This window comes from Magnolia sinica, chromosome 3 (genome assembly GCF_029962835.1).
Source record: "Magnolia sinica isolate HGM2019 chromosome 3, MsV1, whole genome shotgun sequence".
Classification (NCBI taxonomy): Eukaryota; Viridiplantae; Streptophyta; class Magnoliopsida; order Magnoliales; family Magnoliaceae; genus Magnolia; species Magnolia sinica.
In genome coordinates, this window is record NC_080575.1 from 80,502,084 (window position 1) to 80,523,056 (window position 20,973).

At 39.7% G+C, this 20,973-nt stretch overlaps 1 long non-coding RNA gene across 1 annotated transcript; it reads right to left on the reverse strand.

The window, feature by feature from the left end:
- Positions 1–1,741: 1,741 nt before the first annotated feature.
- On the reverse strand, positions 1,742–2,849 carry LOC131238581 (uncharacterized). Its single transcript, XR_009167946.1, has 3 exons — positions 2,769–2,849; positions 2,220–2,295; positions 1,742–1,870 (listed from the first exon to the last, which is right to left on the reverse strand). It is a non-coding gene; the product is annotated as an uncharacterized LOC131238581 (long non-coding RNA).
- Positions 2,850–20,973: the final 18,124 nt, after the last annotated feature.

Sequence of the window (20,973 nt, forward strand, 5' to 3'; positions counted from 1 at the left end):
AACTAAAACCAAAACTTATAACCTAAACCCGAACCCATTCTCAAAACCAAAAACCTATAACCTAAACCTAAACCTTAATCTAAACCGTTAACCTATAACCTAAATCAAAACCTATAACCTAAACCAAAACCAAAACCTATAACCTAAACCCGAACCCATTCTCAAATTCCAAAACCTATAACCTTAACCTAAACCTATAACCTATAACCAAAACCTATAACCTAAACCCGAACCCATTCTCAAATCCCAAAACCTATAACCTAAACCTAAACCTAAACCTAAACCTAAACCTATAACCTATAACATAAATCAAAACCTAAACCTAAACCTAAAACATAAACCTATAACCTATAACCTAAATCAAAACCTATTACCTTTCCTTAAACCTTAACCTAAACCTATAACCTATAACCTAAATCAAAACCAAAACCAAAACCTAAAACCTAAACCTATAACCTATAACCTAAATCAAAACATATAATCAAAACCAAAACCAAAACCTATATCCTAAACCCGAACACATTCTCAAATCCTATAACCTATAACCTAAACCAAAACCTATAACCTAAACCAAAACCAAAACCTATAGCCTAAACCCGAACCCATTCTCAAATCCAAAAAATCTATAACGTCAACCTAAACCTTAACCTAAACCGTTAACCTATAACCTAAATCAAAACCTATAACCTAAACCAAAACCAAAACCTATTACCTACAACCTAAACCCGAACCCATTATCAAATCCCAAAACCTATAACCTAAACCGAAACCAAAACCTATAACCTAAACCCAAACCCATTCTCAAATCCCAAAACCCAAACCTAAACCTAAACCTAAACCTAAAACCTAAACCTATAACCTAAACTCAAATCCCTAAACCTAAACCTAAACCTAATCCTATAACCTAAACTCAAATCCCTAAACCTTAACTTATAACCTAACCTAAACCTATACTTATAACCTAAAATATTCCCAAATCCCAAAACCTATAACCTAAACCTAACCTTCCCCTAAACCTATAACCTAAACTCAATTCCCTAAACCTAAACCTAGACCTACACCTAAACCTATAGCCTAAACTCAAATCCCTAAACCTTAACCTATAACCTAACCTAAACTTATACTTATAACCTAAAACTATTCCCAAATCCCAAAACCTATAACCTAAACCTAACCTTTCCCTAAACCTATAACCTAAACTCAATTCCCTAACGTTAAACCTACACCTAATCCTAATCGCAACTCCCTAACCTAAACCTAAACCTAAACTTGAAAACCCAAACTTAAACCCAATCCCGAACCTGAACCCGATTTCCTAAACCTAAACCATAACCCATTCTCAAATCCAAAAACCTATAACATAAACCTAAACCAAAACCAAAACTTATAACCTAAACCCGAATCCATTCTCAAATCCCAAAACCTATAACCTAAACCAAAACCAAAACCTATAACCTAAACCCGAACCCATTCTCAAATCCCAAAACCTATAACCTAAACCTAAACCTTAACCTAAACATATAACCTATAACCTAAACCAAAACCTATAACCAAAACCAAAACCTATAACCTAAGCCCGAACCCATTCTCAAATCCCAAAACCTATAACCAAAACCAAAACCTATAACCTAAACCAAAACCAAAACCTATAACCTAAACTTGAACTCATTCTCAAATCCCAAAACCTTTAACCTAAACCTAAACCTTAACATAAACCTATAACCTAAAACTTAAACCAAAACCAAAACCTATAACCTAAACCCGAACCCATTCTCAAATCCAAAAACCTATAACCTAAACCAAAACCTATAACTTAAACCAAAACCAAAACCTATAACCTAAACCCGAACCCATTCTCAAATCTCAAAACCTATAACCTAAACCTAAGCTTTCCCTAAACCTATAAGCTAAACTTAATTCCCTAAAGCTAAACCTACACCTAATCCAAATCTCAACTCCCTAACCTAAACTAAACCTAAACTTGAAAACTCAAACGTAAACCCAATCCCGAACCTGAACCCAATTTTGTAAACCTAAACCATAACCCATTCTCAAATCCAAAAACCTATAACCTAAACCTAAACCAAAACCAAAACTTATAACCTAAACCCGAAACCATTCTCAAATCACAAAACCTATAACCTAAACCAAAACCAAAACTTATAACCTAAACCCGAACCCATTCTTAAATCTCAAAACCTATAACCTAAACATATAACCTATAACTTAAACCCGAACCCATTCTCAAATCCCAAAACCTATAACCTAAACCTAAACCTAAACCTAAACCTTAACCTAAAGCTATAACCTATAACATAAATCAAAACCTAAACCTAAACCTATAACATATAACCTAAATCAAAACCTATTACCTTTCCCTAAACCTATAACCTATAACCTAAATCAAAACCAAAACCAAAACCTAAAACCTAAACCTATAACCTATAACCTAAATCAAAACATATAATCAAAACCAAAACCAAAACCTATATCGTAAACCCGAACACATTCTCAAATCCTATAACCTATAACCTAAACCAAAAACCTATAACCTAAACCAAAACCTATAACCTAAACCAAAACCTAAACCTATAACCTAAGCCCGAACCCATTCTCAAATCCCAAAACCTTTAACCTAAACCTAAACCTATAACCTAAACCAAAACCTATAACCAAAATCAAAGCCAAAACCTATAACCTAAACTTGAACTCATTCTCAAATCCCAAAACCTTTAACCTAAACCTAAACCTTAACATAAACCTATAACCTATAACCTAAACCAAAACCAAAACCTATAACCTAAACCCGAACCCATTCTCAAATCCAAAAACCTATAACCTAAACCAAAACCTATAACCTAAACCAAAACTAAAACCAAAACTTATAACCTAAACCCGAACCCATTCTCAAATCCAAAAACCTATAACCTAAACCTAAACATTAACCTAAACCGTTAACCTATAACCTAAATCAAAACCTATAACTTAAACCAAAACCAAAACCTATAACCTAAACCCGAACCCATTCTCAAATCCAAAAACCTATAACCTAAACCAAAACCAAAACCTATAACCTAAACTTGAACTCATTCTCAAATCCCAAAACCTTTAACATAAACCTAAACCTTAACATAAACCTATAACCTATAACCTAAACCAAAATCAAAACCTATAACCTAAACCCGAACCCATTCTCAAATCCAAAAACCTATAACCTAAACCTATAACCGATAACTAAATCAAAACCAAAACCAAAACCTAAAACCTAAACCTATAACCTATAACCTAAATCAAAACATATAATCCAAATCAAAACCAAAACCTGTATCCTAAACCCGAACACATTCTCAAATCCTATAACCTATAACCTAAACCTAAAACCTATAACCTAAACCAAAACCTATAACCTAAACCAAAACCAAAACCTATAGCCTAAACCCGAACCCATTCTCAAATCCAAAAAACCTATAACCTCAACCTAAACCTTAACCTAAACCATTAGCCTATAACCTAAATCAAAACCTATAACCTAAACCAAAACCAAAACCTATAACCTATAACCTAAACCCGAACCCATTATCAAATCTCAAAACCTATAACCTAAACCGAAACCAAAACCTATAACCTAAACCCGAACCCATTCTCAAATCCCAAAATCCAAACCTAAACCTAAACCTAAACCTAAAACCTAAACCTATAACCTAAACTCAAATCCCTAAACCTAAACCTAAACCTAATCCTATAACCTAAACTCAAATCCCTAAACCTTAACTTATAACCTAACCTAAACCTATACTTATAACCTAAAACTATTCCCAAATCCCAAAACCTATAACCTAAACCTAACCTTTCCCTAAACCTATAACCTAAACTCAATTCCCTAAACCTAAACCTAGACCTAAACCTAAACCTATAGCCTAAACTCAAATCCCTAAACCTTAACCTATAACCTAACCTAAACCTATACTTATAACCTAAAACTATTCCCAAATCCCAAAACCTATAACCTAAACCTAACCTTTCCCTAAACCTATAACCTAAACTCAATTCCCTAAAGCTAAACCTATACCTAATCCTAATCTCAACTCCCTAACCTAAACCTAAACCTAAACTTGAAAACCCAAACTTAAACCCAATCCCGAACCTGAACCCGATTTCCTAAACCTAAACTATAACCCATTCTCAAATCCAAAAACCTATAACATAAACCTAAATCAAAACCAAAACTTATAACCTAAACCCGAACCCATTCTCAAATCCCAAAACCTATAACCTAAACCAAAACCAAAACCTATAACCTAAACCCGAACCCATTCTCAAATCCCAAAACCTATAACCTAAACCAAAACCTTAACCTAAACCTATAACCTATAACCTAAACCAAAACCTATAACCTAAGCCCGAACCCATTCTCAAATCCCAAAACCTATAACCTAAACCAAAACCTATAACCTAAACCAAAACAAAAACCTATAACCTAAACCTGAACTCATTCTCAAATCCCAAAACCTTTAACCAAAACCTAAACTTAACATAAACCTATAACCTATAACCTAAACCTAAACCAAAACCTATAACCTAAACCCGAACCCATTCTCAAATCCAAAAACCTATAACCTAAACCAAAACCAAAACCTATAACCTAAACCCGAACCCATTCTCAAATCTCAAAACTTATAACCTAAACCGTAACCGTAACCTAATCCTATAACCTAAAATTAAATCTCTAAACCTTAACCTATAACCTAACCTAAACCTATACTTATAACCTAAAACTATTCTCAAATCCCAAAACCTATAACCTAAACCTAACCTCTCCCTAAACCTATAACCTAAACTCAATTCCCTAAACCTAAACCTACACCTAATCCTAATCTCAACTCCCTAACCTAAACCTAAACTTAAATTAAAAATCCAAACTTAAACCCAATCCCGAACCTGAACCCGATTTCCTGAACCTAAACCATAACCCATTCTCAATTCCCTAAAGCTATAACCTATAACCTAAACCTAAACCTAACCTAAACTTATAACCTTTCCCTAAACCTTTAACTTAAACCTAAACTTAAAACCTAAATGTATTCTCAAATCCTTAAACCCATACCTACACCTAATCCTAATCTGAACTACTTAACCTAAACCTAAATTTGAAAACCCAAACCTAAACCCGATCCCGAACCCAAACCCGATTTTCTAAACCTAAACCTTAACCTATAATCAAGTTCCCAAAAGCTATAACCTATAACCTAAACCTAAACCTATAACCTAAACCTAAACCTTAACCAAAACATAAACCAAAACCTATAACCTAAACCTTAACCTATAACCTAAACTTAATTATAACCTATAGCCTAACCTTAACCTAAACCTATAACCTAAACCTAAACCAAAACTTATAATCATATGGTGAGACCATTTCTTTTGTGTCAATTTCATTCCTCTTTGAATTTTTTTTTAATTCATTAAGAAGAAAAAAAGTTGTTATACGTGATGCACTTCTTTCACTGTCTTTCTTTTCCCCAATAGGCATTCTAATTTATGAATGATATGATTGTTTGTAGGATGATGTAATTTTAGTAGCTGTTGAAATTTCAGGGTAAAGTCGAGCACATTTCTCTAATGAAGCCAAAGATTTGTATTTTCAGCATTATTGTAATTGTAATTGTAATTGATTGTAATTGTAATTGATTGAATGAAGGATTGTAATTGTAATTGATTGAATGAAGGATTATAATTGAATGAATGAATGATGTAATTGATTGAATAAAGGATTGTAATTGAATGAATGAATGATTGTAATTGAATGAATGAATGATTGTACAGGTGGTAATTGAATGAACAAATGATTTAATTTTTTAATGTACAAAATAGCTACGAATATTGACCGTAGCCACTAATCAGATAGGTGTCACCTTTTCAAGCTACAAATAAGATCCGTAGCTGATTGAAGTTTTTGCTACAGATATACTTGCTACAGATTATATCTGTAGCTATTTAACCTATAGCTACGGATTAAATCCGTAGCCACTAGTCAGGCAGGTGTAGCCTTTTCAATTTTGGCCTATTGCTATGGACTTTCAGCTACAAATAATATCTGTAGCTGTTTGAAGTTTTTGCTACAGATATAATTGCTACGGATTATATCTGTAGCTATTTAGCCTATGGCTACAGATTAAATCCGTAGCCATAGGTTCCGGACCTATTGTTATGGCACCTACGACGACGGTCGTGTTATGGACTAGCTACGGTTTTAGTCTGTAGCCATCGGTCTATGGCTACGGATTTTATCCGTAGCCTTTGCCCCTTTTTTTGGTAGTATATGGTTGATTAATCTGACTTGTGCGATTCTTTACTGGTATCACTCGTGTATAAACTAACATTAAGTGCCAATGGTCAGTAAGTGATAATATAAGTTAATTACATTTAAAAAAATTTAAAGATTTTTAGAAATCCAAAACAGTGAAAATCTAGGATGTTACATGGAACTATACTGATATGTGAACTTGATATGAGGACTGGCATGTATTGCATTGCATTGGCATTGACTATATAGGCCTTTTGTGCATCGTCTCGGTATAGCGCCCAGCACTCATGTATTTCTTTGCATAGCCTTGGTACGGCTTGTTGCATTCATGATTGTCATAGCTTAGCCTTGGTATGGCTAGTGGCATTGATAGTGTTCATGGTTCATGTCGAGCTTCTGCATCCTCTGATATTTCTTTCCGGCATTGGTATTACACACACTTATACCGCCCTCTAAGCTTTCTATAAGCTTATGCATGATTGATGCGTGCAGATGATTCTAGGCAGCCGCAGTAGCTAAGGAGGAGCTTTCAGAGCGTGTCGAGGACCTTTTGGAGATTTTTCCTTACTCTGTTTATGTATTTCCTTTTGAGCCTTGTACCCTATATAAAGTTTTTATTCTTAGTGGATTTTGTGATGTGTCCCCATGGTTATTTTCTATGGTTACTTTGTTATGATCTTAGGTATGCTCTTCATGAATCGGATTATCTCATAGAAATCCTCCTTGTGGGATCCCAGAATCAGAACCTGGTGAATGGGTGTCAAGAGCCGAGAATGGGGTACTACGGAGGCTGTTGCGGCCGGAATCGACTATCATGATTCTTGTGAGTTTCGATCACTGAGTCTGGGGCGTGACACATTTGACCCAACTTGGATATGTTTTTGCCTAAGTGCTTGGGCTTATGGGCTACCCACTAGGTCCAACATAATGCATGAATTCGGTGGCCATTGTTATTGGGCCATACTTTGCCTTTTTGGGCCCATGATGTTGTGTGAGGGCTTTGGGCCATTTTCTTGGGGCCCATTATGTGATATGATATAAATGTATTGCTACCCATTTTATTTTAAAGGTAGTACTTGGGCCTTAGGCCTTGCTTTAGGTAGAATCTTTCTTGGGCCGCCTTCTAGGGGACAATGGTGGTTAAATGTCCCCATCGTGGACCCCTCTAGGCCCATTTGTTAGGCTCATTCTCATCTACTGGTGGTTGAATGTCCACCTTAGACCCTTTGTTAGGCCCATTCTTATTATTTTAGGCCCATAGTATTGCTCTCTTAGTCTTCGTGGGCTACCCCGAATTGTTGGGCCCCCACTAGTAGTTGTGCTCTTTCTATTCCATGTCAAATTGTCTAAGTACCTAGATCCTACCTTGTTGAGAGGAGAGTATAACTCCACCGCATGATGTAATTAGTTATTTTTCATGAGTCATCCCCATGTGTACTTAGACCCGATCTTATCATGAGGAGAGTACAATATCATCGCATGGCATACTTAGTTATCTTCATGACCCATTCCCATGTGCATCATTTCTGTGCTTGGTTGAGATGTGATTGGTCATGGTTTATGTCATTGGGTAAGCTATTATGAGACTCCCTGAGTGATGGAGTAGCCCCTCTTGAGCGCGTTGTATGCGTAGGACTGATGCATGGTTGATTTGTGTGATTCATGCATCTGGCATTGCATAGCACGGTTGATATTCGCCCTAGCTTCATCAGGGCCGTAGCCTCCACAGGCATAACATGGATGACCAAATTTGGACACCAAAAATATTAGTTTGATCACTGTGGGCACGTAGGATGTCCTTGGGTGAAAGCCCCGGAACCTTCATGGTACCGGGAGTGCCCCAACATCAAGACTAAGTGAAAAATATGAGCGTCGGTGCCTTTACTATTAGGCTGCGTCTCCCACTATATCGTGGTCGGTTGGAAAGGGATGTGGCCTTATCTACCTGAGTGAGGGGGAATTTAAGCTAGGCTGAGTTTGATCAGCTCGTAAATGGGTCCGCTACCATCGAGCCTTGTTGGTGATTGATTGTCCACAGGCGGGTAGTGAGGTCCCTTATACTCGCTGGGCTGCGCAGCTAGGGAGGCGGCAGTTTATGTGGAGTGTACTTGACCCCGATGATTTCCCAGAGAGTAACTATACTGATATGTGGACTTGATATGAGGATTGGCATGATTTCATTGCACATTGCATATGACACTTGACTATATAGGCCTGCATTGCTTAAACTTGGGATGACTGATGGTATTTTGCATTGAGCTACATAGCCTTGGGTTGGCAGATGGTATTCTTGCCTTGTATTTGCATAGTCTTGTTACGGCTGTTGGTATTCATGATCTTGCCGCACATTTCACATACTTTGATATTACATTCATGGCACCTATCCTACACACACTTACACTGTCCTCTAAGCTTTCTATAAGCTTATGCATGATTGATGCGTGCACGTGACGCTAGGCAGTAGCAGTGCAGGAGCAGGAGCGAGTAATAGAGTTATCTTTTGGAGTTTTTGTCACTCCCCAAACCCGAAAATTGGGCTCACAAAATTTTCGATTGCTGAATCTAGTGCCGACAGCCTCCGTAGTACCCCATTCTCAGCTCCTAGCATCCATATGCCAGGTTTCGATCCTGAGATCCTACAAGGAGGATTTTTCAATGTATATTTGTCTCATAAGAAGCATAACCATAAGTGTACCCAAATCATAAAGGCAACATCATCATCACATATTCACTAATATAAACATTTGAATACAATGCTGAAAGAGAAATACATCTGTCAAAAATCAAAACTCCAGAAAACCGCTGCACGCTCCAAGCTCAACGCTGCTGCAACCTAACGCCACCTGCATGCATCTATCATACATAAGCTTATAGAAAGCTTAAAGAGTGGTGAAAGTGTGTGTAAGGTAAGTGTCAAGTATACAATAAAGCCCATAAATCATACATAATTGGGATAAGCGAAAATACTGACAAGATCATGAATCATACAATATCAGAGTAAGCGGAAATATATGAGTCATATAATATCAGGGTATGCAATGCAGATCATAATGAGCCAAATATCATATACTGTGGACGCAATGCAATATACAAATCCGGACAAGTCCGTCTAAGCCATATAAGTGCAGAAACGTAGCAATCTGAAATGCCATATGCTGTGGATGACATGCAATATGCGATGCAAATGAAATGACCAAGCTGGAGTGAAGTCGGGATGATAGTACGTAGTATCACAGGCTATGGGGTCCATCATAAGGGAATTCTATCCAAACCAGTCCCATGCCTAAATTTGAATAGTCAAACACAATGTGGTAAACTCCTGATCTTAGGTTAGTCGCGTGCCCAACGGAAATCCTAACCATTGCGAAGGTACACGTAACAAATAGTTGCGCACCACCAGCCCGAGTGGATAGTGAATGGATGAATAAATGAGTATGCAACTCCTGCTCAGTAGCCTGCCAGCACAGTAGCTTTCCAACCACTAGTAGCTCGCCTAGGCCTCAACCCTGCCCACATCAGCGTCCGCCCACATGCGCCCACCCACATGTGCAACAGTGATGGGGTGTCATAATATCATGTCAGTCCTCATATCAAGTCCACAAATCAGTACTGTTCCTCTCTGGGGAATCACCGGGGTCTATTACACTCCACATTGACTGTCGCCCCTTAGCCTCACAGCCCAGCAAGTGGAAGAGACTACACTATACGCCTGACCAGGAGTCTACCAATACCTACCTGGCTCTTCAATAGCGGACCCATTTGTGAGCTGGTCAAACTCAGCCTAGCTTACAATCCCTTCACTCAGGCGGATAAGGCCACACCTCCTCCCAACCGACCAGGACAAGTGGGAGACACGGCCCACTGGTATTCGACACTCGAGCGCTCATGTTCCACTCAGTCTAGACGTTGGGGCGTCTCTTGACCTCGGAGGTTCTGGGACTTTCACCTAAGGATATCCTAAGTGCCCATAGTGCTAGAACTAAGTATTTTCGGTGTCCCATCTAGTCATCCACGATGTGCCTGTGTAGGCCACAGCCCTGATGTCGCTAGGGCATACAATGATCATGTCACACATTTACGAGATGCATGAGTCACACCGTCCAATCATGCAGCAATCCTGCCCGTACCGTGCGATAATGTGGGGCACTCCATCTCATAAGGAGTCCAGTGAATGGTCTGCCCAATGGCATATGCTATGATCAGTCACTACTCATATCAAGCATACATATGATGCGTATGGGCATGAGTCATAGAATTATACTAAGCATGTTATAAGGTGATGAACTATCCTCACAATGAAGATGGGCCTAAATGGCCTACACACAATAAGTATAGGCCTATCAATGTGCCTTAGGGAGAGTTATAATGCGAACATTTAACCAACATTATTCTTACAATGTGGATGTCAAACCATCATTGCTCCCAAGGCATAGCCCGTCATAAACATCATTACATAAACCGTGGTGGAATCACACATTACAATGGACCTTGTGTACATCCCATTGGGCCTCAACCCATGGGCCTCCAATACATCAAATGGCCTCATAACATGGGCCTCATATATATCAAGATGGGCCTCAACAGATGGGCCACAAATACATCCAGATGGGCCTCAATAATGGGCCTTATATATATCAAGGTGGGCCTCAACAATGGGCCTTATACACATCAAGGTGGGCCTCAAAACATGTCACAAATACATCAAGATGGGCCTAATCACATGGGCCTCATGTATATATCGAATGGGCAGCATCACATCCCCAAAAAGAATCATATTTGAAGGATCATTTGGACCATACCACAAATAGCAATGGAGATAATAATTTTCACGGTTAAATAAATCATAGGGTCCACTATAAAGTTTATTTCTCAACCAATCTAATCATAAGGTCATAAAGACCTGGATTAAGATGGGAAAACAAATATCATATAGGTTCAAATGCTGTAGCCCAAGGGTTTTAATGGTGGACGTTCAAACTTACTATTTTTGCGGTGTGGTCCACCTGATTGATGGCTGGACACATCACAGAGTGGCCCGTCGTGATGTATTTTAGATCCAACCTATTCATAAGTTAACATAGTAATAGATGAAGTGAAAAACAAATATCAGCTTTATTAAAAAACTATTATGGCCCTTAGAAGCTTGAACTGTGGATATCACTATCTACATTGATGGTGGGGTCCACTTGAACTTTAGATCTGACTCATTCTTAGTCTCGAGCCTGTAAGACAAGCTTGCTAAATGGTTGAACGGTTGGATAAACACATATATCATGGAATATTGCATATCAGACCCCAGTTATTGCCTGATTTTACGTACATGATAATGCTTAATGTCATATTTTAATTGTGTTTTTATTGCAGGATGTAATCAGGAGCGTGGACTGAAAAAGAGTACTAAAAGAGTGGATTTGACACTCCGAAGTCACCAGAGCAAGGGACGCACTCCATAGAACCAAGACTAAAGAATTTACATGCCAGGGATCCGAGAAAATTAAGCCGTTCACATTAAAGAGGCCCGAAATTGGTACAGAATGCAAGATCACACGGTTCCCGCCATCTGATTGGCTCAAAACTTCATACATAGCCTGAAAGCCATAAATTAATCGTACATATCAAATTTCAGCCTTCGGATCACTATATAAGTGCCCCAACTGATAGATCAGCCCATAAACCGTTGATTCTGAGCCCACTTGATATCTGGAGCTGCCTCAAATCTGGTCTCAACGCCTTAAATAGGGATAATAATTGAATGAATGGATTGGATTTGGCAAGAACATCACAGTGGATCACGTACGTGCAGCATGTGCATAGAGCGTGCACACGCCCGCGCCGCACCGGAATCGAGAGACAGGTCAGCAGGTGCTGACCCGACCTTCTTCTCAAAAGCACTGACCCGACCTTCTTCTCAAAAAGGAAACTTTCGTTTCCTGTAGCGTGTAACGGACGGACACTGTCCGTTTTGCGAATGTCAGTGGGCCACCATCATGGCCTGTACGAATGATCCAAACCATCCATCTTATAGAGGGCCTCGAAATAATCAAACTTAAGCTGATACTTTGTGCCCATGTACATGCACGTGTGCACTACAGAGGTCACGAGAGGACTGCCCTGCGACGTTCAAAAAGATCTCAGCGTGATTGCTTCTCTGGGCTGTGTCAATGGACATTCAAAACCAACCATTCTTAATCAAAATTTCGTCCTGAATCCAATGGACGGGGTGGATTTCCTCGAAAACACTCTTATGGGGCCCACCAATCACGTCAGTGTAATCACATGCGTAAGCTTACGCACATCCGGAAAAAGGGATTTCCAGGTGGTTATGACCCACCATCTTTAATCAGATGGAAGATCTAATCCGTCAATCATGTAGCTCAGTCAAAAACGTCCCAGGAGATATTGATTTTACGGACATAATGCAAGGAACATGGGACGTGGGAGGCTCTGATTTTTACCGCGCAAGAGTTATACACGAATCTGATTTTTATTGTGCGAAAGTTCCTCCGCCCCTGGCAGCTATAAAAGGAGGAGGACGTGGAGAGAACAGGGGGGAGCTAAGATCCAGGGAGAGCTTGGTTTGGAGAGAAGAAAGAGAAGAGAAAGAGAGAGAGGAAGAAAGAAAGAGAGAAGGATGTTCTCCTTTTATCAATTTTATTTTTCTTTCTTTTTATTTGAATCCATGGATTGCTAATCTTTTAACTAGGGCTAAGATGAAGCCCCTAATTTGAATGACTCTTGTTTATTGTTGAATTCATCTTGATTTGATTGATTTGTTTCTTTCTCTAGTGTGCTTTAATGAAAACTCCGTACTTCTCCATTCTATGAGCTTAACCAAAGTTTAGATGTGGATATTGTTTGGAATCTTATTCTAGTTGCTTGTGTCTGACCATGAATAGGTTTCCTATAGAGAAAGAAATAGGAATCTGCATCTCTTCATGCCTGACCATGGATGGAAAGATGTGATCCTTATGCTTTAAGGAATTATACATTCTGTGTGCCCGACCAAGGACATAGAGTGTGCTTTATTTATTAAATTTATATCAATCTGAATTAGGGTGAATCAAGAGGTAAAACAAGAGTCAGGATAATTAGGGGTGGATTCAAAAGTCCTAGTATTCTCCTTGATTGAATTTTTTTTGTTGCTTTCGGTTATTTTTCATAGATTTTTGTTAGTTTACTTAATAGTTCGCTAAACTATTTGTTGAATTAGTTAAGAAGAATCGTAAATTTCGAATTGTGACAACCAGTCCTCGTGGGAACGATCTCGTAATATGTACCGTATCTACATCTGATTCGTATACTTGCGAGTTTAAAACATTTAAATCAGATTGGTTTAAATAAAACATTAGTGGTCCACGATCATTGGACAGCATGGATAAAACATTTACGGCATGGTGGATCCCACCATCCCTTACTAGACGGTGTGGATGCCACACGTGTGAAGGGTGGGTCCCACGCCCCAGGTCAGATGGGAAATAACACCCATCTCATGCAGGGACCCACATAGCTTGCTGACTTCAGTACAACAGCTAGCTGAGGATGGACGGTGTTGGATATAATACACATACATCATAGGCTCCACCGTCCACTGCTGGATGGTGTGAATAAAATACATACATCATTGTGGGTCCCACGTGGGGCCCACCATAATGTTTATTTTCCACCCAATCTGTTGGCAGGGTCATGTAGACCCGGCTGAAGAGGAAAACAAATTTCGTAATGATCCAAAACTTCCTGACCCAAGAAGGGTTTCAATGGTAGACGTTTAATCCATTGTTTCCTCTCGTGTGGGCCACCTGAGCATTGAGTACGGCTGATATTTAGGGTGAGGCACACAGCAAAAAGGGGCCCACCATATGCACAGTGTGATGTTCAACACATATCACATGGGACCCATGGCTAGACCTGTGGTCCCTGGCCCTACCGTCAATAGTAGCAGCGTCTTGTTGCAGCGTTAGCAGCAGCAGGCGCTGCTATGCTATATATATATGGAAAAAATAGAATTTCTGAGGTTTTTCGTATGTGGGGCCCGCATCAGGTGAATCTGACCCGGCCATTGCATTCCATGGCTCAAGAACGACCAAACAAGCCCAATATTCGATGTGTTTTGGTGTATAAAAACATCAGGGTAGATTTCAACGGTAGAAAATACGGTTTTCTATGCTATGGGCCACCAGATAGTCGAATTAGCTTCATTTTTCAGCTTAACGCCTAATATGAGCTGAGGAATGGGATGGATGGTGTGGATTAAACTTATACATCAAGGTGGGGCCTGTATGAGTGGCCCACCCAATAAGCTTTGAACCAAGCTAATATTTTCGTTTTTAACAGAGCACGTCCAGACGTGCTGTAGTGCATCCCACTGTCTCTAGCCACGTCTGGACGGACGACGTGAATGCATTTGTCAAGGTGGGTCCCACATAGATGTGGCCCCACTTGATTTATATCAATCTAATATGTGTGTTTTCCCATCATCCAGACCCTTCAAATAAAAAGGTAGCAAGGTAGGTTGGTCCCCATGTTTTGGACGGCCATGTGGTTCGTTGGATGGACGGTCTAAATATCACATACATTCATCATGTGAGCCACAAAATAAAGGAAGGAGACAGAGAGAGATAGAGAGAGAGACACATGATGATGGAGGGACCCCGACACTATGGGCCCTCTGCTCCTGCATTCAATCATACATCAAGTGGGTCCCAATACATGTGGGCGCACAAAATTAAAAATCAACGGTGGAGATTCCTTCTCCACCAAAATAAAAGGTCTAGATAACTCCTATTTATGCAAAGAAAATAAACATCATGATGGGGTCCATGAAGAATAGCCCCATCATGGAATGATCATGAGAATCAAGGTGGGCCATCGGCCACATTTCGGGTCCAAAGTGAGATTCATACTGTAACGCCCTAAAATTCGGGGGTCGAGCATAACTCAGCTCCCGAGTTTCAAAACATCACTTATGCAACATATGCAATGATGGATGGATGTTGTCTGTATGAGTGCATAAAACATGGAGTAGATTAAAGTCAAACTGCAAACATAATCCAGGGATAGGTGAAATCTGCAAGCGGAAGACTAAAGAAACATATATGTATATCTATATAAGTCCCTGAGATATGTATGCTCTGCCAGGTCATAATTATAAGTGTTTGTTTTCAAAATATAAGTATCAAAATGAAATCATCCATTACAAAAGAAACCCAGAATTCCGGTAGCTCAGGGCACGGCTCACATGAACCCGCCTGAGAACTGCATAAAAGAAAACGCGTCCTCGTCATCCTCATACTCCTGCTCTGCCTCGGGGGTCGCATCATCATCTGCATCTAAGACAGAGTCTGGTTGGTGTTAAAACACCGTCCTAGAATGTAGGAGTGAGTGATCAACTCAGTGGAACTATACAGTAAAAGTTAACATATTATCAAATCAATCAAGCAGTAATGATAAGGCAATACAATCAAACATGTCCTAATTACTCTTGTTAATGCAAGGATGTATGTAGAAATGATGCATGCTCTCACCTACACTCCCTCAGTATCTTCATCTTACAGTACACATGACAACCTCCTGCAGTGCTCCACGACGCCAAAGCACATGCAATGCGGTACATGAACATGATTACCAAGTTATTATTAGTCTTTTTCATACAGCAGGATTGAGAAGCTAAGGTACCTTCCTCATTTCAATTTTCAAATGGTGATCCATTCTAGGGTCGTCAGTCCTAGACAATCTCATACGATCATAAGGTTCTAAGTCGCTGCAAAGGGCTCGTCACCAATCAATGCATGCCTAGTCATACCTTAGTTACTACCCTAAGGCTCGTCGCCTCAACGTAGTATCAAGGAATGCTCGAGGTCACTACAAAGGGCTCGTCACCAATCAATGTAGGCTGACGCGCGAATATAGTGTCTCATACCACCATAATCGGCTCACGAGTCTGGTGTGCTCACTGGTCACTACGGGGAGGCTCGTCACCCTAGCGTAGGCCAACAGCTCGACCACGGTGTCCCATACCACCATGCCCGGCTCATGAGTCTTAGCGGATTAAGGTACAATGGTTAACGGAATTGCATTGGTAAGTTTGGTACCCTAGATTCAAACAATAGCATTCATACATGGTGCACATTCACCGGGACAATCAGGTTACTTGACGAGCTTGACTAGCACGAGCGCACGTTGAGTTAAACAACATAGAGTGCGCAAACACTCTGTGTGGCCAAACCACTGTCGACAACCCTAATACGACTCGGGTTCGTCAAACACGTCCTTCGTGGCAAAAACAACCTCGGCCACGAACTCAAGGTTTGTTACCGATTCCTTGGACTATTTCATAGTCCCAAACACATTCAAGTATAACAGATATTCATACCAGCAATTCAGAACAGTAATGGATCAACAATTCTAATCATACAGTATGTGAGCATTTGATGAATATCAACTTAACATGGATTTACACATAAGTAGTGCCTGAATTTAAACAACAAAGAATGTAAATTGCATGTAAAAAATCATACACACCAATAAGATAGTTAAGAATCTTTTCTCAACGCTCGTAAACAGGATAATATATTACACACTTGATCATTCAGACATTTCTACAAACACTTAGACTACATATTCCAACATACATGACGTATGTTGGTGATAACACACATTTGGACAATTCCTTTCGCCAAGGAGTTAATACACATACAACTAGCACAAATATACGACAATTAATCATGGCAAACACATGTTCGTATTTCATACGTATACGATACTTTTTACATATACAAGGAATACACAAATCTCAATATAGCGCATATATATCAGGAACACAATACAAACATCGCATTTGGCATGTGAAATTTCACCCACAACAATAATAATCCGTTAACCGACATTGAAAGCCTTAAAAACCATAACCTATATGAATATAGTCCGCACCTTAAACCAGAAAGTGCGCAACATATCTGATTCAGACGATAAGTCTTCGTCAACGGCGACTAGATAACCTAAGGCATGAATGAAATGAGCTACATCAACACTTAGACTATTCTAAGCTCCAAAACAGGCTAGGGTTTGATTGACTTACCCAAGAATGAACTTAGAATCGCCGGAATAACGATTCAGATGCGATGGTTTAGGTACGCAGAGTAACAAGGAAGAATCTCAAGATGATTCACCAACTTCTCTCTCACTTTCTCTCTCTTTTCCTCTCTCTCTCTCTCTCTCTTAGCTAGGGTTTATAAAATTCGTATGGAGTTGAGAGTGAAGGTTTTAAGGTCTTTATATAGGCCTAATATTGATGAAAATAGCCCCAGGGCCAAGGTATACTTAGGTTATAACCAATTCGGGTCTATATCGGTCCAACGGAGCACTTCTGGAGGTCCTTTTTCCACGTGCGGTCGGACTTAAGCTCACTGACCATGGATCTAGGTCAGGCTGAGTTTTTGTACCGATCGAATTTACAGATCAGCTGTGGCGGACCAGTTACAATTCAACGGTCACCGAAACTTGATCAGGTCCAACGGTACTTTGACATGTGTGAGCCATCTTTCCTGATCCGAGGCTGAATTTGGGTCAGAATCCAACGGTCAGAATGCTTAAAATTGGCGCGCAAGCGACACGACTCAGATTTTATAAATTCATATTTAATTTCTCACCTTTCTCACGCTCTTTACTCCGGACTCAAGCAAATCGTCTCAGGACATCATCTGGACTTGATTTTTGAGGTGATTGTCAAGCCCAACAAGGTAATCATAATTGTCTAAGATCATCGCTATCGGACTTTCGACGCGCGGTCCAGGTCCGATACAAAGTTTCTAAGTACTCCCGAGAGCAACTGGATTTAGCGTTGAATCCTAGATTTCAGGGTAACATAGCGCTAACAATTCTACAGGTTTTGGGTCTTGCAGATCAAATTTAAAGTGATTGGTACTAATTTCACAAGTAATCGAGTTTAGCGCTAGTTAACCCACATTTAACTTCTAAAGAATTTGAGGTAGTACTCGGGTCTTTGTACAAAATTTTTCGGGTCATTACAACCATCAATCGGTAGGCCCCACTTAGCCCATCATAAAAACATGAAATCTATGCCTATAAAACACCCACCTTTTGATCTCCTTGGTCCGATGGAACGTCGATCTCCTTGTGCTTCACTTTGATGGAAGATGATGAGAGATGAATGACTAGGATGAAGGATTTTGGGGTAGGAAGTGGGCCACACACAACTCACTTTCTCTCTTAGAATAGCTTGGATGTGCACTTCTCTTTTGCTTGGAATTTTGTGTTTGAGAAATGAGAGAGAGAGAGGGTTGTAAGGAGAGAGAGTGATGGGTGATGGATGTGAGGTGAGTGATGGGTGAGGTGAGAGATTTATTGACTTTTGCGGTAGATTGCTTGACTTGTGGAGAAAGAAAGCATGGGCTGTATACTTGATATGAGGTGATTGATTGATTGATTAATTGATTGATGGGACATGCTGTAGAGATTCTCTTGGGATTGTAAATGCACGGCATTTTTCTCCAACTGAATGCGGGTCCACATCTCCTGCCCGGGTATCGCCTTGGCACGCGAGATGCGGCATTGGAACCGCGGCGACGGCGTGGTTGTAAGGGTACAAGTTTCGGGTCGAGCCGACTCTAAAATACGGGACACAACTCAAGATCGTGCGCAAATGTCGATAAAAGATCGCGGGTTGTCGGAATCCGACTAGGAGGACCGCAGAGGCTTACGGAACGGTACGAGCTAGGATATGGGTCTTACAGTTTTTGCTTTATAGCCTTTATATCTTTCTCTTTTTAAACCTTGTATTGTAAAAAGTTTTAAATTCTTAGTGAATTTTGTAATGGTGTTCTTGTAGTTATTATCTATGGTTATGATGTCATGATCTTGGGTTAATGACTTATGTTATAGAAATCCTCCTTGTAGGATCTCAGGATCGGAACCTGGTGAATGGGCACCAGGAGCCGAGAATGGGGTACTACGGAGGCTGTCGGCGCCAGATTCGGTGATCAAAAATTTTGTGAGCCCGATTTCCGAGTCTGGGGCACGACAGGTTTAATTAATGCTGTAAGAATGAGGAGATAGTGAGGTACAACATAATAAGGCATACACTAGAGCATAATAGTATGGTGAAACGTAATAATCAGATTCTTTTGGAAAGGGCCTGAAGTATGTTGAGTAATGCTAAGTTGGGCAAGGAGCTATGGTTTAAGGTCGTCTCTACGGCTTATTATTTAGTGAATTGATCTCCATCTACACTTATTGATTATAAAATTTCAGAAGAAGTATGAAGTAGTCAGGGAGTTGATTACTCGGAGCTGCGGATATTTGGTTGTAATATTTACTGTCATGTACCTTCGATTGAGAGAGATAAGTTAGACCAAAGGGCTAAGGAGTATACTTTTGTCGGATATGATGATGGGGAGAAAGGATACAGATTGTATGACAATATTTCATGGAAAATCACATTTATCAAGGACGTCAAGTTTGATGAAGGTTTATTGTTTTGAAAAGATGGGCATAAGAAAATAGAAAAATCAACAATTGATGTTGAAACAATCAAAGGTAAAACACATGAAGAAGCTGAGCCGCAGATAGAGGTATAAGAAGAGGTGGCCACACCACCTATTGGGAGAAACCTAACAAGGGATCGCAGGTTATCGTTGAGATATAAGGATGACTCAAACAGTGCGTTTGCTGTCATTGTAGATGATAATGATCCGTCTACCTTTCAGGAAGCACTTGAAGATAGAGATGCTGAGAAGTAGATAACAACGATACATGATGAGATGGACTTTTTGTACAAAAATGACATGTGAGAGCTAGTAGAGCTGCCCGTTGGGCAGAAAGTGATCGATTACAAGTACATTTATTGGAAGAAACTGGATAAGTATAAGGCTAGATTCATAGTGTAAGGTTATGCTCAAAAGAAGGGTGTTAAATTCGGTGAGATATTTACACCAGTGGTAAAGTAAGTATCTATCAGATTTGTATTAGCTTTAGTTGCCCAATACAATCTAAAACTAGAATAGTTAAATGTGAATACTACATTTCTACACAGGGAACTAGAAGAGCAAATTTATATGAAGTAACCCTAAGGGTTCGAGGTGCAAGGAAAGGAGGATAAAATTTAGAGGTTAAAGAGGTCGTTATATGCCTTGAAATAGTCGCCTAGGCAGTGGTACAAAAAATTTGATTCTTTCATATTAAGTCAATGGTTTATTAGAAGTGAATTTGATTATCGTGTTTGTTTTAAAGCACCGAGTGATCAATGAATTTATTATTTTGGGGTGTGTATTGATGATTTACTTATCGCCAACCATTACATGTATGAAATCAACGTATTAAAGGCCCAATTATTCGGGACATTTGATATGAAAGATTGAGGAGTTGCAAAGAAGATTCTCAGCATTGATATACATAAAGATAGAGAAATGAGCAGGTTGTGGTTGTCTCAGGAGGAATAACTTGAGAAGGTCTTGGTCAAGTTTGGACCGGAAAAAAGCTAAATTGATTGCACACCCCACGCTGCTCACTTTTGGTTTTCTTTAGTGCAATGTCCTACATCAGATAAAGAAAAATGATATATGTCTTGTGTGCCCTACTCGAGCATAGTTGACAGTCTTATGTACGCCCTGGTCTATGCTAGACCGGATATTTCATACGCGGTTGGTGTTGTATAT